An 8,221-nucleotide genomic window follows, 5' to 3' on the forward strand; every position below is an offset into this window, starting at 1 on the left:
TTAAATGTAGCCTCTTTCTTATTTCACCTTTGAAATAAAACCAAATAGTTTGGGGCTGGGAATATGGCTAACTGTTACAGTACTTGCCTGCCATGCATGAAGCTCTAGGTTCCATTCCTCAGCACTACATAAACAGAAAATTTAGGAAATGGCACTGTGGCTCAGGTGGTAGAGTTTTAGACTTGAGTAAATCAAGATCAGGAATGGTGCCCAGGACAGGCTCCAAATTCAAGCCCCAGGTTTGGCAAAAAAAAAAAAAAAGTTTAAATATATATGGTGTATTCACATGGATCTCTTCTGGAGAGTGGAGGAAACCCAGAGAACTAGAAGGAAATGGGGTAAAAAGCGCATCTGTGGAGGTCATTAGGCACTGATGAAAGTAAGCTATACAAATCATGAGTCAAGATGGCAGGGAAACATTGGGAGAGAGTGAGGGTATGGAAGACACAGCATGAAAGGAAATGTACTCAATACCTGGCCCAAGAACTGGTAGTCTCTCCATACATCACCACTATAACAATAAATTCAATTAAATTTGAAACAATTTCTTCATGGAGTTGTGTGAGCATAAAGTTAGTGAAGAAAATGTACCACAGTTAGAAGAGCAGCTACAATTAGTAGAAATAAAATACATCACTTAATTGAAACATGAAATACTGGAGCTTAGGTTGAATATTAATTTTAAATATGCTGTTAACAATAATCTAACTTCATTGTAGTATCCAATTAACTGTTAGTGATAAATATTCAGGTAAGTAATAACAAAACAAAACAAGTGCTTCTGGCTCAAGATGCTTATCTTACCCTAGCTACTAAGGAGGCTGGAAGCCAGACAACTGGGTAGGTAACTCAAATTAAGCAGTTAATCAACAGATTGGAGGAGGTGTGGCTCAAGAGTTAGTGCCAAAAAAGAAATTAAAGCACAACTTAGGAAGTGGAAAAACCTACCATGCTCCCGGCATGGGAGGACCAACATTGTGAAAATGACAATACTTCCAAAGGCTATCTACAAATTCAATGTGATACCTATCAATAGTCCAACCTCATTCTTCAATGAAATATTAAAAGCAAGCCAGAAGTGTACATGGAACAATAAAAGACCCCAAATAGCAAAAACGAGCCATACCAGAAAGAACAATGCTGGTAGGATATCACTACCAAATTTCAAACTGTACTACAAAGCCATAGTAATCAAAACAGCTTGGTAATTGCACAAGAACAAACCTGAGGACCAATGGAATAGGACTGAAGTCCCAGAAATGAACACACAGACCTATATCCAGCTAAACTTTGAGAAGGGAGCTAAAAAATAGAATGGAGGAAAGACAACTTCGTCAGTAAATGGTGGTGGCAAAGTTGGTTCATTACCTGTAGAAAACTAAAGCTAGATCTGTATATATAACCCTGCACCAGAATCCAATTCCAAAAGGATCAAAAACCTCACATTCAAAGCAAACTCCCTAAAAAACATTACAGAAAAGAATAGGAGAAACTCTAGTGGTACTTTGCACCAGCCAAAATTTTCTTAATAGAGACCCATAAACACAACAAATCAAAGAAAGGTTGGACAAATAGGATTGAATGAAACTGCAGAGATTCTGCATGGCAAAGGACATTGCTAACAAGATCAAAACAAAGCCCACAGATTGGGAGAAGATCTTCACTAGGCATAAATGAACATGGGTCTCATATCTAAAATATACTTAGAACTCAAGAAATTAAATCCCTAACAACAAATCCTCAGAGAAACAACTGCACAATAAATAAGTGGGCTAATGACTTAAAAAGAATCTACACTGAAGAGGAAATAAGAATGGCCAAAAGATATATTAAAAAAATGCTCAACTTATGAATATAATAGAAACAATTATAAGAAAGAAAATACATTTGAATTCTTAATGGGGTTCATTTTGCCTAAAATCAAGTTATCTGACCCATTCTGCTTGTCTCAGATATATACTAGTTATTGCAAATAAGGGAAACAATGGGACCTATGTGTCTTTGGGCCTTGCTTACTTCACTTAGTATAATTTTTTCCAAGTCTTTCCATTTCCTAACAAATGGAGCAATTTATTTCTAAAACACACAAACACACACACACACACACACACACACACACACACACACACACACAAATCAAAAAAAGGCCCATCTTCTCTAGCCAAAAAGAAATGCAAATTAAGACAACCTTGAAATTCCACCTCACCCGAGATAGAATGGTCATAATCAAGAACACTAATAACAACAGATGCTGGAGGGGATGCGAACAGAAAAGGGAACCCTACTGCATTGTTGGTGGGAGTGTAAACTTGTTCAGTCACTTTGGAACGTAGTATGGAGGTTCCTCAAAAGACTCCACATAGTGCTCCCATTGACCCAGCAATCACACTTTAGGGTATTTACACAAAAATCACAAACAAGGGTATACTAAAGCTACCAGCACACCTATGTTTATTGCAGCTTTATTTACCATAGCTAAGATATGGAACCAACCTGGATGCCTCTCAGTAGATGAGTAAATAAACAAAATATGATATATATATATATATATATATATATATATATCCATATATACATAATATGTATTTATACATATATGTATTTATACATACACACACACATACACACTCACACAATGCTTTTCTATGCCTCCATCAGAAATAATGGTATCACCCCATTTATTAGGAAATGGAAAGACTTGGAAAAATTTGTAATAAGTGAAGTAAGCCAGGCCCAAAGAAACATAGGTCCCATGATCTCCCTTATTTTAAATAACTAGTACATGTGTAGGACAAGCAGAAATGGTCAAAAGTTATGTACATATGACCATAAAAGGTGATATGAAGTGAAATGAGCCCTAAGACAGGAACCCAAGTGGTTTTCTCTTTCTTGCTATTGTTTTTAATGTACTTATAATGTACTATTTGATTTTTTTGTTCCTTTGGTATGTTTTTCCCCAAGGTATAACCCCTGTTTTCACTGTATTTTTTTGCGGTGCCCTGCATCTTGTATATACATTTTTCTAATTTTGGGGATAGGAAGGAAAAAAACAATATGCTTAAATAGGGATACAAGCTGACCCATTGTAACAATGAGATGTACAAGACACAGGTTGGGGGCTGGGAAGGTGGATCAGTGGTAGGTCGCTTGCCTTGCATGCATGAGGCCCAGGGTTCGATTCCTCAGCACCACATAAGCAAAAAGAAAAAAAAAGCCGGAAGTGGCGCTGTGGCTCAAGTGGGAAGCGCTGAGGGACAATGCCTAGGCCGAGTTCAGGCCCCACAACTGGACCCCAAAACAAAAAAAAAGACACTAGGTTGAAAACGAACTTTACCATTTGAGTGAGGGAGGGTGGAATGGTTTGCAGAGGTTAGGAGGAAAGAAATGGTAGAGGAAAAACAAAGGAGCAGGTAACAAAGCTCGTTAAGAAATATAATCATGTAACTGTAACCCCTCTGTAAACTATTTTACAATGCAAAAAGATTTTTTTTAAAGAAAAAGTAGTGCCAACAGTGAAGGAGGAAGCTGACAGGATGTGAGGCGTGGGAGTTCCTGTTCCAACACTAGCACAAGCAAGACACAGTAGAGAATGAGGTAGGTGTGTCCCATTAGTTTTGAATTTAGACACAAAGCATGCAACAAAAAGGGTTAAGAAAACACAAGGGTAACACAAAGGGGTAAGAAAAATTTCAATTCAAAGAACTATGTCAGCAATGGAAAATTGATCAGTGAAACAAACAAGTTCCCAGATACAGCATTTGAAAAATGGTGAGAGACGGATGGAGAGAAGGGGAACTGAAAGAGATGAAGACCCAGGGAGGAAAATATTTTAAAAGTGGGAGAAAGAGAGAAATGATGAAATTTTATGAGCAGGAAACAGAATGAAGAGAGTAAATAGAGAAAAAAATCTTGTGACAACACCTTAGGAAAAATACAGAGGGCTTTCTAGGAAGACCACACACTATATTATCAAATATTATCAAGTTTTATGTAGTTAAAGACCAGGAAGCAGTCCCAGAAGGATGTATGGAGAGTAATTTAATTACATGTAGCTTACTAAGTAATCTCTAACATTTGAAGGGGTGTGTGTGTGACCACACTATTCCAGAAACTCCAGTAAAACCTTTTTAACGTAATTCAACATTAATCATAAGGAGGGGATCTCTGACAAGTTGTCAGCAAATGTCCACTGTACATGACAAGTGACTCGCTCAATGGCATTGAATCACAAAACAAGTGTGATTACTTTATCTCACTTCAGAAAAATCCAAGCAAGTCTGCCCTCAACTATAACATTTTATAATCTACTCATTCTAAAAACCATCTTTATCTTATTTAGGAACATGTTCTTGAAACTGAATATTTTTTTCTGGTTTAAATCTTGGATATACTTAGCTTCCTAAAATGGAATGTGAAAAATGAGAAATAAAAAACAACTCACCAGAGATCCTCTTATTCTTTCTTCCTGTTGCCAATGAAGAGAAGATTCTGGAAGCATGGCTTAGAGAAAAGGCAATTGACATAGTCAGGAAAGAACCTGTGTGGTTATGCCTCAGATTTTCCTGCTCAAAACCTTATACATGGAGTGAAAAAGCACAAAGCCTTCTTATGAGAGAAGAATCTTTGATGTCTCAAGTAGAGTATTAAATGCTCCACTGAAGATGACTCCACAGTCCATTAGTTGGTAGACAAACAGAATTCTAGGTTAATATGCATACAGAATTCATAAAAACTAAGGTTCCTAAAAATAATTGAATAATTAAAACAAAAATCCACACCTTCAATACCATTAGTTATTAATGAAATACATTTAGGGTTGTATGAATTATTTTTCTATTCACTAAAATGGATCCTAGGACTCCATTGAGCTTTTTCACTCTATCTTATTCATTTATACATTTAAACTCAATGGAGAGAATATAAGTTATAACTCAATACTTTTTCCCCAAAATTATACAAGAAAATATATACAATACATATTACTTGTATTATAATAGTTCAGTAATGGTTTTCAAATGGCACATTTCCCTGCATCCAAATACCTGGAGAACCCTTGAGCAATAACTTGAAATTTGTCATTTAGCCTACTTTTCTTAATCAGTAAAGATTATGTAAATACACTTTTGAGAAGTCGCTAATGCTCACTTTCCTAAACAATCATATGAAGAATTGTGACCATTCTCCTGGAGATAAAGGGCTTAATAAAGATGTAACATGAAATATTAAGCAAAGGAGTGACAGAACATCACAGCTAAAGAACCAGAAAATTAAAATCTTATCTTGCACAAATAATACTAACACAAAATTCTAAACTGAGTACACCCCAAAATTCAGACTTATAAAAATAAAAAAATAAATACCTATATGCTTTTTCTTATATTTATTGTTTGGCTTTAACACAGGAAATAATACTATCCAGTTTTATTTTTTTACACAACTACATGGATTAGAAACTCGTAATATAAAATAACAAACTTTACAGTGATATGTATGAAATATGAGAACCTACTCTGTAAACTTCAGTTAGGTCATTTGTGCTAAGGAACAATATGAATCACTTAAAAGCAACATTTGCACATTCATTTTGGATTGTTCCACATCACAAGAATGGTTTCTCACTTTTAAAAAGTAACAAAGAAATTTCTGTAGGCTATATATCCATATTCAAATACTCAAAACCACAATTGTTGTAGATTTCAGGGTGGGATATTTTCTTCTTTTTTGTGATTTAGACTATCATCTTTTAATTTCAAGTCTTCTATTTCATATTATTTTATTACAAACATAATCTATATTTAAGAGTTTATTTTGTAACTGGGCTCTGGTGGCTCATGGTTGTAATCCTAGCTAAGAAGAAGTCTGAGATCTGAGCACCACAGATTGAAGCCAGCTGGGGCAAGAAACTCTAAGAGACACTGATGTCCAATAAACTACTAAAATACCTAGAAGTGGAGATATGGCTTAAGTGGTAGAACTTTAGGCTGGAACAAAAGGAGCTCAGGGTCAATGTCCAGTGCTTGAGCCCAAGAACCAGGTCTAGCACACAAAAAAGAGCATTTTATTGTATAGTATTTAAATTCTATTGAACAATTGTTTTGAAATACATATTTAGGCACTCTCACATTTTAAATGATGTAAAATAGCCTCATTAATCTAGTGGAGAAATTGTAACTTGACAAGAACAGATAAAGTGGAGAACATCCATGTTAGTAAAATTTTAAGCTAGGAAAATCCATAGGAAGTGCAAAGGATAAAAAGGTATCAACATGTTTCACTAAAATATTTTAAAGAAATGTTCAAGCTTCATTGACTTCAATTCCCATGAAGATTTTCTTAAGTGAAATAATACTTCTTTGAACAGATGAGACAAAATGGAGAACAATACCTAAAACTTCATTATACGTTACATCTAAAAACCATACCACTTTGAGTAAGACACAGTAGTTTAATTTCCTTCTGTAACACTCCATGATAACACACTTTCTTAACTGCAGGTAAAAACCAATACTATAAGGCTAGTATCAGTATACCCACAGGTGAGACATTTGAGATATCATGTACAAGAATTGATAGTGTGAACAGGCTGAATAAATTAGTAAGAACAGAGATAGATACTTTCAGTTGTGAAAATAAATCCTAATCCACAAACTACAGCCCCATGTCCCTTCTGAGAACTAGGTTCTGACTGATTCCTCAGGCAAGTTTATTTCCCCTCCTACTAGTTACTGTTAAACTTCCAAGAGAACCAAGTTATTAGGAGAGTTAGAGGAAAGAGTACCACCTGATTTCTTGTGCTCTGTGGAGTATTACCAATCTTTGCTTAAGGCAAGGAAGCTGAAAACATTTTGCCCTTCCTTTACCTTTCTGCCTCGGCTCTGTAGGGCTTGTCAGAGTCGACAAGGTATCCTCCTTCAAACATTGCCAAGCTTCATTGCTTAACAGAAAGAAAAAAACCAGGACCATCACACACTATTGCAATATCTCATGTAGACCTGTTCCTAGTAAAAAGGTCTCGTACAAACACGGGTGAACTAAAGCCAGGAGTACTAAGAAAGCTAACAATGAAGGAGAAGAGCAGAGACACCTCTAGGAGAAACAACACAGAAACCCAAAAACAACTGCAATATAAATGGGGTCATATCAGGCACACACATCACAATTTTACTACAATTGTTACCATGCTCATCTTACACCTCGGCAAAGATAATAAAGTCACATGTGTTAACAGCAGAATATCACCATCATGGAAATATAAATGCACACTTTCTCCTATTCTGGAGAACCACCCAACTTGCTGTCAGAATGTTGCAAGCCAGTTTCTGGCACGTGGAGTCACAAGGGCTGTGGCAGCACAAACTCTTGAGCCCTGAACAAATCATTAGCCTCATGCTGGAGGAACATGTGGAGGATCAATATTGCCTTGTGTTTTGCATCCAGCTCACAGTTCCTACCTGTTATTTGTTCTGCAGCCTGAGATCCCTTCAAGTTACACCTCCAAGCTCCACTGAAGAGAAAACTTCCAGCAGCAAGGCAGTGGGAAAGAAACTGGAATTTGCAGGCTGAAAACACCCACAGTGGGTGGGGAGGCACATGCGCAGAAGGATCTTTGCCCTGCTTTTAAAAAAAAAAAGAATAAAAACCCTGCACTTTCAAAGTATCTGTGCTGCAAAATAGACTACAATTCCCACAATGCATCGTGCCATTCTGAGAGGAAGTAGGTTCCTGCCAGTGCTAGGCCCTTTGTCTTAGGACTGCAGGGATGCATAGGGAGGTTTTCTCCAGCTTCCCATGAGCATAGGTGAGTTTTTTTTTTTTTTTTTTAATGAAAATCACTGTGTGTCTCCTGAAACATTGTTAGTCTATCTGAGAAATGGACAAGTATTGGAAGCATGAAATAAGTTGGCTTTTTAATTCTTAGATCTACTAATGTAATTGAGATTATGAGACTTTTGTTTCTGTTTGTGTTTAACAGATAAGTTCTGTTGAATGTAAATTATTTCTGATTTCTTTACATTTTGGAATAGCTCCCTGTTCAATATAAAAAGGTATTTGCAGGCACTAAACTGATTCTTGGATCATTTTTCATGCTTTAATGTATACACTGCAATACAGTCGCAGAATTGCTAGATATACAGCATAATCCTTGCACAAATTAAATTTTTTAAAAAAATCTAACAATTTCCCAGAAAGGCCCAAATTCCATTTTTGAAATCTTAAGTAG

Source organism: Dipodomys merriami, unplaced genomic scaffold, assembly GCF_024711535.1.
Source record: "Dipodomys merriami isolate MVZ:Mamm:240054 unplaced genomic scaffold, mDipMer1.0.p SCAF_284, whole genome shotgun sequence".
Lineage (NCBI taxonomy): Eukaryota > Metazoa > Chordata > Mammalia > Rodentia > Heteromyidae > Dipodomys > Dipodomys merriami.